We start from the raw sequence: 12999 nt of genomic DNA on the forward strand, positions 1-12999 counted from the left end.
TCTGACAGCAGCGCAGGGTTGGATCGAATGTTTCTGGCTCAGAATCCCATCTCAATTTGTTGGGAGCAAGGACAGCCAGAGTTTGGGATGGGGCGAAGCAGACAGCCCCTATCTGGATGCTTCCACCACAGGAATTTACAGCCATCCCACAGTGCAAACTGCATCTGAAATGCTGTTTTTAGTAGCCACGGGTGGATATTTGCAGTGTGAATTTCACTATTCTCCCTTTGGGCTCCCACAGCCTCTGGTTCCACATAGCAATTACTTCACGTTTGTTAGGAACCATGGGGCTACACTTTGGTCCTGGGTTTTCCTCAGGTGTGGGGTTTGTTTGGGTCCCTCTTAGGCTCTGATGCTGGAAATGAGTTATTTCCAGTGGGGCAGAAGGAGAAAGGGATGCCAGTACTGTTCTCAACCCTGAGTAATGGAATAGGGCTGCCTTGGGGGTCCCTTGCAAGACAGAGAAGTGTCCACCTCCTCTTGCATGGTTGCAACCCTACAGGGTAGTGGGATGGGGATGAAGGGCTGGCCTGATGGAAGAGATGGAATCCCACATGGTTGCACATGACAAACCCTGCCCCAAAAAAGAGCCCAGGCTGAGCATGCCCCCAGCCCCAGCTAAACAGGGTGCTCTTATGGACAGAGGGTCTTTTTCCAACCTTAATGAGTCTATGATTCCATTTGGAGCCACTCGATCCCACCCGGGGATAAGGTAACCATGTGGCCATGGAGTGCAGAGATGGAATAAGTTGGGGTTTTTTTAATGCTTTGACAGGCAAAACATTTTCCTGGCTCAAGTTTGCACGCCTCAGCTCTCACTTATGAGCACTGCTGATAAATCACTGCTGCTCTGCTGACCCCAACCCAGCACAGCCCTCCACAGCCCATGGAAAGGGAGGATCCTACAGACGAGGCCTCCTTGTTCTTGAAATAAACCCAAGTTATTCGGCTTAAAAAGGAGGCAGAGCTCCTTGAAGCTGATCCGAGGAGCTCTCACGTTTTGCACTCGGGCAGAGCTGGGGAGCAGAGGGATCCTGCGTGCTTTCAATATCACACGGGCTGATGGCAGGACACGAGATCAAACCCAGCAGAAAGCTGGAAGCCACCGGAGAGCTCTCCCAGTTGTGATTCATTTGAAGTACATACTTCTGCTGTCACAAAAAGAAAAGGAAAGAAAGAGAGAGAACCAAGAATGCTAATAAAGTAAAAGCAATGTAAATATAGAGCGATGCAGTCAAAACAACAGAGCCCCACGTTTGCACTCGTTTTTAAGCAGTGATGCAGACAACAGCCCCGTGCTCAGAAATGGGACACAAGGAGAGCTTTGGGATGGCTGATGGGGACACAGGCACAATGGGTGCTCCCATAGCCAGGTTATTCCTGGGATGTGGACAGTGGGGTATGGTGGGACCACGGTGATTTATGCTCCCATCCATGGGTGTAAATCTCTGATAGGACATTGATGGGTTAAGGAGGAATGATTTCAAACTAAAAGAGGGAAAATGAGGTTAGACATTAGGAGGAAATCTTTATTCAGATAGCACTGATGCCCAGAGAACTGTGGATCCCCAATCACACCCTTGGGTGGTGCCCAAAGCCATGGATGGGGCCCTGGGCAGCATGTGCTGGTAGGGGACAACCAGCCTACAGCAATGATTGGAACTGGATGATATTTAAACTCCTCTCCAACCTAAGCCATTCTGTTTATGGCACCTGCCATCCCAATTCTCAATGATTTGGACTACCTACGTCAGGTATATTGGACAAGCCAACCCTGATGAAGAAGCTGGCAGAGTATTTAACCATGCTCAGCTGCGAAGCCCTTCCCACCAGCCTGGAAGCAGGCACAAGGCCACACAGCTGGCTGCAATTCAGCCTTACTTGGACAGCCAAGGATTGCACTGAAAAGGCAGAGAAAGGGGGAGGAGAGTGGTGTGGTTGTGGATTTGGGTTGGGTGGGTTCTTTGCCTATTCAGCAATAAGACTTGCACTGGTGTTACCAGATGGTTGTGGGTCCCTGTGTTTATGGGCACAGGAGTAGGGCTCAGCACTGCTAAGATGTTCATGCTCTAAGCCACCTGCAGCAAACCTGACCCTAAAAACAGCCTGCTGCTGCTTGAGGCAAGCAGAGAACACTGCTGGGAGTCCACAAAAGCCACCAGCTCCTGATATGACAGCAGAGGAATGAAATCAGAGTAAATCCAATTTCCACCAGTGAGCAAGAATCAACCCTGACAGGCAAGGGAACAGCATGATCTACAGCCACTGCTCTTGGGGCGGGTGCAATGGGTCCCAGTGCACATCCTTCAGCCCTGTACCATGGGTAGGGGTGGGTGCTGCCATCCCCAGAGGCCATGGGGACCCTGAGCTGTTCTCTGCAGCCAGATCCTGTGCAGCCCTTCCCCTTCCTGAGGCTGTGGGTCCCACTGAGCTCATTACTCGTCAGGCAGCTTTGTGTGCTGCTTGGGGTCATAAACCCCTCTAGGTGTGATGCTAAACAAGCTGATGGGCTCACGTCAGCCTGGTGATGGTGGGGACCTCAGGGTATCCAGATGGTCTTTATGCGTCAACCAAAATGGGGTGCTCAGTTTGCTTTGCAGGGGTGACACAAGGGCAGCTCTTTGCTATGGAGCAGCACTGACTCTGGAGCTCAGCAAGCCCTTGGGCAGAGCCTTTCCCTGCATTTTGCTGGGGAATAAATCAGGCACAAAGCTCTTGGGGGGGAGAAACACGGGGAGATGCAGCATGCTGCCTATCCTTATGCTATTGCCAGCTCCAGCCGGTGCCTCTTACATCAAACGAAGGAAATCGGATCTGGTCACGGTGCAGAAGCACAGCTGCATTTTGGAGGATCTGGGCAGGGCTGATTGCATTACAGCATAAGCAGCCTGCACAGATGGAGCCTGGGGAGCAGAGAGAGCAGGAGGGCAACAAGGCAGCATGGCTCTGCATCCCAGCTCAGGAGGGGCACAGTCAGAGTGCCGGTGTTGTGATGGATTGCTGGGCAGTGCATAGGGATGGAGGGCTGCTCATGGCTGCTCCTTGCCTGCCTTCTCTCTGCTGTTTTCTATCCTAATCCACGTTTTTCCCACAAAATTTAGGCTGTCGTTTTGTGTTTTCCCATCCAATTACACAACAAACAGAATGCAGCCAGCACTCAGCAAGTAGCAGGTACTGTGCCAGTAGGTATAAGCACTGCCAGGACTTCCTTCCATGCCTTTAGGGCTGTAGGAGACACCCTCCTCCTTAGGGGGACTTCTTCCACTTGTGGACTAGAAAACCAGTGTAATTCATCCCCAGAGCCTGCAGGCTGCTTCTCACCCCTGCAGATGGTGCCTCCCATGGAACCAACCAAGCACTGGGTGTGCTTAGCCCTGATACTCACCCCAAGCCAGACCTGGTCCCATCCTCACACAGGCATCCCCTATGGACAGGGGGTCTCCTACAGGTGTCCCATTGCTTCCCTAAACCTATGTCCTTCTGCTTCTCCATCACACTGGTTGGAAGAACATCACACCTGAGGATGCTCTACCTCCCTCTGATAGATGCTGGCTGTGCACCCATGGACTCCCACCCCAATCCACTGCCCTGCTGCAGTGCACTGAGCCCTCCCATGTTCCTAGGAAGATGTTTTGGGGTATATTCAATCTTCATAGAAAGGCTGGCATGGGCAAATTCACCCCCTGGTAGTGAGTGCCCATCCAAGCACAGCCATATTTCAGAGCCATCCTGTGCCAACTGCATCTGGCCCTCCCTTTCTTTCTTTATTGTTTCAAAGGAAAGGGCTCTGGATAACACCACGCCAACAGCTATTTTAAGGGGAACAACCTAATGCGCAAAAAAGGCCACATTTCTGCCAAAATGGCATCGCAGCACGGCAGAGCTCTCGGCTCCTCCCGACGCCGAGCCCCATGCCCAATTTAGGCTAAACTATTTTCCATGGGATGCCGGTGTCGCGGGGCTCCCCTGGACCCATCCCATTGGATTATCATCGTGGTGGTGGCCCCTGTGTGCTGTCCCATTTCTATGTGAGCAGGGCAGGCGCAGGGGTCTGCTCTCCTTCACCTTGAGAGCAAAGCAAGTGAAGGCACATCAAATATTTATGCCTTCCATCTTCCGTTTACAGCATTGTGGTCGGTGGAGGGCAGGACGATGCTCTGCATCTCCTCTGGGGTCCCACAGACGATCAATGGTGGTGCTGGGAATGAAGCCCGAGGTGTCACAGTGCCCTTGTCTCTGGTAAGCCATCAGGGAGCTGGGGATGTGTCTCTCCTTGTTCTTGCAGCTTCCCATCTTGTTGCTTAGTAGCTTGGGAGCCTCCTTCCCCAGCGTACATCTCCAGCTGCATCCCTGGGTGCAATGGGTGGATGCTCCATAGGAAAAGTACTGAGTGCCAGGGCTGCTCCATGGGGTGGGAATGTCCCAGAAACTCACACAACGAGGGTGGTTGAGGCTGGAAGCACCTCTAGATCCCCACCCTGCTCCAGCCCTGACCCCCTTGAGACCCCTCCTTGGCATCCCTGTTATTGCCCTACTGTGAGATACGGTGTTTGGAGCATCAAGGGAATTTCAGAGTGCCAAGATAGAGCATCCTTCAGCCATCCCTCCTCCAACCCAGGACATATGCAATGTGCATGCAGCATTTGGACAACGCTCTCAGACATATGGTTTGATTTTCAGGTGGTCCTGCCTGGAGCCAGGAGCTGGACACAGTGATCCTTCCAACTGAATCACGTGCACTCAGGCTGTCACCTTGCTCCCTCCGCACTGGGATTTGCTAAGGGGATGTGCTGTGGATGGGGGGATTGGATGCTCGCTGGCTTTGGACAGGGGAGATAAGCTGGGGAGCCCAAGGTGGGTCAGATCAGCCTGGTCCCTCCTCACTGACAGGTCTGAATGACACAGCCAATGACAAGGAACAGCACCCACCTCTGCTTAGGGGCAGGCATGGTCTTTTGTCCCACACCCCAAGGACCACCGGGGCCCCTGGGGACGTGAGGACTGTAGCTGTGACCCCACATGGATGCCGAGGTTGCAATGTGGCTTCACCCACATTAGTGCATTATATGGGGTTTTTTCCACACCATGAGGGAGTCACCAGTGAGCTCTGCTTGAGACATGTACTGAATATCCCAAATCCCATCATGTCGTGCTTGTTGGGGTGTTGTTTTCTCACGCCTGCCATCTGCCAACATCCCTTCACTCCAGGCCCTGCTGAGCATTTGGAAGGGCCATAAAAACACTGGGCGAGGAATAAATAATTCATTGGGCACAGTTACTGAGTGCAGCATCCAGTGCCTGGGACACGGCAGGAGTTAAGCAGCCCCACTGCAGCACCGAGGCTGAATCACATCACTGGCCCCACTGCTGGGATCTCCAGAGCTCAGAGTGTGGGGTACCTGGTGCTGTAACCCAATGTGTTACAGTGGGTCCAGTCCCATCATGAGAGCTGGGATTCCTGGCATTGGGAAGGACAGGGAGAAATGGGTTTTGAGTAAGCTGGGATGGGATAAGGTGGGATGGGATACTGGTGGCTGAGGGGAAGCAGGGAGGTGGCATCGCTCCTTCTTCCTTATCCTTCCTCCTACTCCTTTTCCTTCTCCTCCTTTTGCCTCTTTCTCCTCTTCCTCCTCCTCCTTCTCCCCCTACCTTCTACTCCCCCACATTCTTCTTCTCCTCCCCCTCCATCCTCCTCTTTCCTTCTTTTCATCCTCCTTCCTCATTTTCCTCCTTCTTAGAATCATAGAATCATCAAGGTTGGAAGAGACCTCTAAGATCATCCATTCCAACCATCCACCTATTGCCAATATTTCCCACTAAACCACATCCTTTAGTACAACATCTAAACATTCTTTGAACACCTCTAGGGACAAAGACTCCACTACATCCCTGGGCAACTCATTCCAGTGTCTGACCACCCTCTCAGAGAAGTATTTCCTAGTGAATCTCTGGTGCAACTTGAGGCCATTCCCATTCATCCTACTGCTAGTTACGTGAGAGAAAAGGCTGACTCCCACCTCACCACAACCTCTGTTCAGGTAACCCTTCCTCCTCTTCTTCTTCCTCCTCCCACTCCCATAGGGCTGCAGTGATCCAGGATGGGGAGATCACCCCTCAATCCATCAAAACCTATGGGGAGACACCACCTGGTGCAGGCCATATGTTTCATGCAGTCCCTAGAGCAGGCTGAGCAGATCACTCAGTGGTGCCAAGGTTTTCTTTGGTCCCTAATACAGGAGTGGCTCAGCTGTGTTTATTTACCAGCTCTGACCTCCTGTTGGGTTTTTCCTTCAGCATTTTGGCTTTCTTTCCAGTGAACGGTGGCTGGTCAGGTCTTTGCTTCTTTGTCAGGGGGTGTAGCTCACAGTTCCACCCCTCCTCCTCTTGTTGCGGAACCTGCCTTTTATTTTGGGGTGGAAGAGGGAAAGGACAAGTGGGATGCACACAGCCCATGCTTGCTGACCACTGTCACAGGCTTGTTTTAGCTCAGGGCACTGTCAGCAAAGGAGCAAGAGACATTTTGGGGGCAACATTCACAGCCAGGGTTGGCTGCTGCTGGGCATCCCTGACTCACTGCGCAGGAATCTGCGCTGCACAGAGACTGTTCCTGCTGTCCCTTCCACGTCCATTACTAGAACAAAGTAACCCTGGCTCATCTGCAGCTCAGGACACAATTCCTATCATTGGGAGCAGCCAGACCCTGCTCAAAACGGAGCTCCGAGTAGGGATGCTGCAGCCCTTGGGCTGCATTATGACAGTAAGGAGGTTTTTCTTCAGTGCTTGGGAAATATTCCTGAGGATGGACCCAAAAAGCAAGGCCGGTGTGCAGGGCTGTGCTTAAGGCTTTATATAAATCACAGCAACACTATCTGCCTGTGTCAGGTTCTGTGTCCAGCTGCTGCTGCTTGTTTTGCTGCCTGTGTGAGACAAAGAAAAAGGGTCATGGACACCGAAATGGGACACCTCGTGTCCCATCAAGGGGGGGAATAAACATCTCTGGGCAGTCAGGGCATGGCACACTGCCTGCTATTCCCAGCACTATGTCCAGTGTCCAGCTGGGCTTTGCATTTCCATGGCAAGGAAGGGCGCTCTGCAAAATAATGAGCAAGAAAACTCTGCCTTATCCAAACAAAGTGTTGGTATTTATCCTTGTTAGAGTTCCAGTCACATGGCTGTGGCTGTGCACACGGCTGTGCATCACCCTATAGACTCTGTGCTGCAGACGAGGATGCTTGTGACAGCAAACCCCATTGGGGGGTGCACCAGCGTTTATCCTCATAATGCTTAAGTCTGGACGTCTGTGCCCACACATGGCCAATCCCTCTGGCTGCTCATTATCTTATTGACCCTATTTAGCAGGATCTTGCTTTCTCATTTATCACTGAGAACCTGAGCAGTGTGGTGAGCTGTGCTCCAAACATCTCCCTCCAGATTAATCCCTCCCACCCTTTGGAATAGATCTGAGATAGCAGCCTTCCTATGAGAAACCAAGGCACATGATTGCACCGTCATGCTGCTTGCCTCCTCCCTGCTCAGCCCCTGTCGGCCAGTAAATGGATGAAAATGGTTCAGTGTCACAGAACCATGAAATGTGTGGGGCTGTAAGGACTTGAAAGATAATAGAATCATCACATGGGTTGGGTTGGAAGGGACCTTAATGATCACAGAATCAAGGAATGGTTTGAGTTGGAAGGGACCTTTGAGGTGAGCAATGGGTGAATAATGGGAGGAGAACCAGTATTGGTCCCTCTCAGCTGATTCCTGCTGTTGCAAAGCCTCGTCTTGAGGCTCAGAGCAGGATTTGGCCTGCAGAGAGAAGTGCTAAGCAACGTGGAGGCTGTTGTGGGGTTGGAGGAAGCATCTTCTGTAGAACCCAAATTAAAAGCCTGAGCCAGGACATCCCTGCCCTGAGGGTATCACATGCAAAGGCACAGCTTCTGGATCTGCCGTGATACAAGTGCAGGGTGACTGGTCATGCCCGGTGTTTGTCTGATGGAAAAGAGAGATTGCAGCAAGAGGTCCCCAAAATGCAATTAGTGCCCTTAAAACAGCAGCCAAGTCCATGTCCAGATTCCAAGAGCAACGTGCTTTATGGATAAATCATGCAGGTAATGCCCCTGAGGTGTCACTGTGAAATGTTTTGCAAGGGAAAGGAAGATCTGAGAGCCAAAACCAAGCACAGCTCAGGTAAAGACCCACTGAAGAGAAAATGAGGTCACTCAGACATGCACAGAGGCAAGCAGCCAAAACTCAGCCCCTCAACGTGCCCCACCTCCCCCTGCACTCCTCTTTCCCCATGCATGGCTCAGATGGGGGAGCAGGGAGGGAGCAGGAGGGTCCACATGTTCTACCACCTCTTGGATGGAAGAAAATCAGGGCACAAAGCATTCTCCTGCTTCTCTCCCCTGTGAGAGAGCTCTCCCTCTCCCTCTCCCTTCCCGTTCCCATGCTGCGCTTCATAGCAAGGCGCATCGCTCTGGGTCCGCGTGGCTCTAATTGGCATCTCAGTTCTGTGTCAGCTCTTGGCTGCTCTCAAGAGTGACTAGGAATTGATTATATATTTTTTACCTTTTTTTCCCTTGCCTTTGAAGTACTCACAGGGCTTATTTTTAAACTCTAAAGAATCCCATTTGTTTTTTTTTTTCTCCTTGCAGAATGTAGATCCTTGGATAAACACGATCTGTGAGCACAGATGATATTTCTGACCCCTCTTCACTGCAGGTTTGTGGCACAGCGGCTCCTGTTTGGCTGCACGGGGAGAATAATTAATGCTCACACTGCAGAAATGTGGGACATCAACCCTGGAAGATGGAAGGGGCTGTGAGATCTCAAGGTTAAAACAAGGAGAAGTTTAAAGACCAGGAGCTGTCACCACAGTGGGGATGTGTGGGTCAGTGTTGAGGCTCTGCCAGGTGGGCTTGGTCCCCAAACTGCAGCTTGGGCAGTAGGATCTGGCTGGCAAAAGGCAGGGGATGATGCTTGTTAACTTTGCTTTCCCACTGCTGTAGGTATTGCATCAGCACAGCATAGGCTGTCCTATTGGCATAATAATACCATGGACTTATAAGATGGCCTCAGTTGGAAAGGACCACAACTATCATCTAGTTTTAACCCCTCTGCTATGTGCAGGGTTGCCAACCAGCAGCCCAGGCTGCCCAGAGCCACATCCAGCCTGGCCTTGAATGCCTGCAGGGATGGGGCATCCACAGCCTCCTTGGGCAACCTGTTCCAGTGCGTCACCACCCTCAATAAAAATCATTATCAGCGCTGAGAGTAAAGTGGGAGTGGGATACGTGGGTACAAACCACCTCCTTCCCACAGCAGTGCTAAAGAGCTGCCCCTGGGTAGTGTCTTCCTCCACCTGGAGATCCCCAGTCTTTTTCTGAGCTGTATTTGCTTTGCCCTGGGGGATCCTGGACTTTGGAGTACCCAAAGTGCTTTATTTTGAGCCAGACCTCCATCAGCTTTTATTATCCCATTGTCATTATTCTGTTATTACCGCTTAAAACTTGGTTGCTTACCAAGAAACAGTTCCTGATAAGGATGACAAGCAGTCACCAGCTCTCAGAAATGCCAACTCCTGCATCCCGAGGGCAGTGCGGATGTCACAGCTGTCAGCAAATCAGCATGGCCACCATCCCAGCACTCCATAAGCTCTGCGGGGATGATGCAGGGTGAGATCCTAAAACCACAGAACCCCAGGGCAGGGTGCCCAGCATCATGACCAGGGGCTGTGAGAGATCCCCAAGGAGGAGCCCCCACCGCTCTCTGCTCCGTATGCCAGGGCTCTGGCACCCACCCAGTGCAGGAGTGCTGCTCATAGCAGTAGACAAGCTCTGGAGTCAGGGAGAGTTGTTATAGGAACCAGGACCACAGAGCCATAGATTCATTAAGGTTGGAGAAGAACTCTAAGGCCACCAAGTCCAACCCCAACCCATCCACACCATGACCAGTAACCACATTCCTCAGTGCCACATGCATAGAACTTCAGAGCCTGAGCCAAAGAGAAGCCCCTGAGACAGGATCCCCAAGGTAATGAGCATGGTTTAGTTTTACTATCTCCTTGTTCCTCTATGTCTTTTGGCAGCAAAACTACATATAATACACACAGAGATGACAATGTGTGAGCTGCTTCCATAGCAGTCTTCTCTCTCCACCATGGTCAGAGGGAGGATCGTGGTGCAGGACAGAGACTGCAATACTGTGTTTGTACCCAGAGTTGGGTCACTTCACATGGTGCCATTCTGCACAGGGTCCATTTCCATTCTCCAGGACGCGGTGGAGGCTGATGTACTTCTTTCTGCCCACATTACTTGGTGCTTCTTGTGCATTGAAGTGAAGGGTAGCATCACTGTTGGCACCAGGAGGGGATTAGTGCTGTTTCCACTGCTTCATAAGGCTGTTCTGAGTGGGAGAACAGTGTGTCTGAAGAGGAAAGGTCCAGGACTGCTGGTATAGATGTAGGGCTTTGTGTCATGACTTCTTGCATGTGTTACCAGGACAGTTAGTGCTGCTCATGTGGTTTTGTTGGGGACCTTATCCCATACATTCTTCTCCTACCTCTTCTCTTCTACTCCTGGCCAAGTGCAGCCAAAGAGACCCAGAGGACTCCAACTCTTCCAAGTGAAGAGCAGGGGGAGATGCAGAGACAGTACACCCAACCTGATAGCCCAGAAGTTGTTCAGGTCTACATACCCATCTGCTGGTTAAGAGAAGATAAGATACAGCAGAGGAAGGAACCACATTCATCTGCTGTCTGCCCTAAGACATTGATGGGATCCAGATTAGTGAAACATGAGCACACATCTTTGTGTTAGCAGTCTGGAGAGTGGCAGACCCATGAACCAAGTTCTTCCCAGCCCCAGGCTGGTTTTAACCTTGGGTTTCACCTTGATTACATCTTTGCATTCTTGCACACAAAGCAACGTTGTCCACTCCTGTTTGATCTGGTCTCCCAGGTGCCATAGTAAATGGCAAGTTTGCTTCGCGAACCAATCGATAATAAGCTACTTAAACAGTGTTGTGTTGAGGTAATAGCATTAAGGAGTCTGGAGGGAATTAAGGAAATAACAACTGGCTTTATTAAGGAGCTTAATTCAATTACATAGGCAGGATGGTTTAAGCTTCAGTCCTGAGCTCTTGGAACGAGGTGCTCAGCAGCAATGAGCACACAGCCGGAACCATCTCAGAACTCCCTGGAAAACTACAGCACAGCATCGTGATGGAGCCAGCAGGACCTGCCTGGATGTCAATGCCATTTGCTTGGGGCTTTCTCAGAACACAGAGGGCTTCTGGAGACTCTTCTGCTTTCTAGAATCACAGCACAGCTTCTGCTCCATAGGCTGAGAGACAAGTAGAGTCATGGAGTGGCTTGAGTTGAAAAAGACCATAATGATCATCCAGTTTCAACCCCACTGCTATGTGCAGGGTCACCAACCACCAGACCAGGCTGCCCAGAGCCACATCCAGTGAGGAAATGATGTGTCCTGAAGAGTTTGGGATGGAAGCCCAACCCACAGCATTTGGGAGAATCTCTGTGAGCTCTGCAGAGGGAGCAGAGATCAGGGTTTCCATGAAGAAATGCACCTGCAAAGTATTTTTTTTTCTAAGCCCTGGGCACACAGTTAAGCAAGCACAGGGCTAAGGCACAGCAAAACCAAAGACGCCCTGTACCCAGTGCATCCCAACGAGGATGATGGTGGCAGAGCAAGGAGGAACACCTGGCACAGCTGTCTGCTCCATGAACAAGGCTCAGCCACTCTCCAACCTCAGACAGCAACAAGGAAGTTGCTTTGTCGCCAGGACACCAGGGGAGAGAGCTAAAGTGCTCACCCTCAGCAGCAAGAGCAGTTTAATAAACACTTTAGCAGGAGCAGTGAGGGACATCTGCCTTAGACACGTAATTGAATTTCGCGGTAGCAAGTGGATTAAGGGATCTGAAACAGGGCAGTTTTGAAATCATAAGCAAGAGACATTGCGCAATTTGATTCTGCTGCAGAGAATGGAAACAAACAGATTAATCCCCGGGAGGACAGGAACAAAAATATCTGGGAGGCAGCAAGTGGGGGTCATGTTTGTACAGCTCTGACTACACTGCCTGGCTCTCCCGCCTCCATGGCAGGAGATGAAAAACCCATTTGGGATCATCTAAGCCATTCTCTACCTCATTTGACAAGGGATGCCGTTTCAGCAGCTTGCCAGCACCCTTTGAGTCCTTCCAGAGGAAGGAGCCAGGTGTTGATGCACATTGCAATGACCAACCACTTAGGATCCACAGATCAGTCTGGCTCTGTTCTGAAACCATGGATGGTTTTGACATCTTTGACACCATGTGATGACAGATGTGCAGTACTTCCTTGTATGTGTTTGCAGTCTGTTATCTTTTTCCTGGGTTCAAAGTACATTCACTTTAGATGACACTGGAACATGCATCTGTCAGACAATTCATCTGGGTCAAAGTACTGACTAGAGGACAGGAAAGGAAACTGCAAGATAAAGGGGCTGAGATAGGAGTCCTCTGTAAATGCATGGTACTGAGTAAAAGGGGTCCAAACACAAGTTAATGGAGATAAGCTGTTAATGAACAAACTAAGCCAATGAATTACCCAGGGTTACTGCAAGAAAGGCCATTTGCAGCCCATATTTATCTCATCCGAACCTGCCCCAGCCGATATCAGTAGTGATTGCTCAGGGAAAGCACAGAAGACACAGTTGTCAGCTGGTGTCTCCTCCATCCCTTTAACATCGTTCAGTGGAAGGTGGGTAAAAGCACCAGGGGAACATCACCATGCCCTGGTTCTCAGAGATCTGCTCCTGCTGACAGAACTGGGCACGTGGATCCCATTCCTACACCATCATCCATTATTCTGTTCCAATACAGTGTAAGAGAGCTGTCCATTGGAAAGCCTCCATCCATTGGATGTGATCTTACATCTGCCTGCATCATGAGGCACACTGGCGTCATTTATACAAGAGTCCTGTAAAGAGAATCCCCTCACA

Source organism: Coturnix japonica, chromosome 3 (assembly GCF_054131305.1).
Source record: "Coturnix japonica strain WE chromosome 3, WE-NBRP24, whole genome shotgun sequence".
Taxonomy (NCBI): Eukaryota; Metazoa; Chordata; class Aves; order Galliformes; family Phasianidae; genus Coturnix; species Coturnix japonica.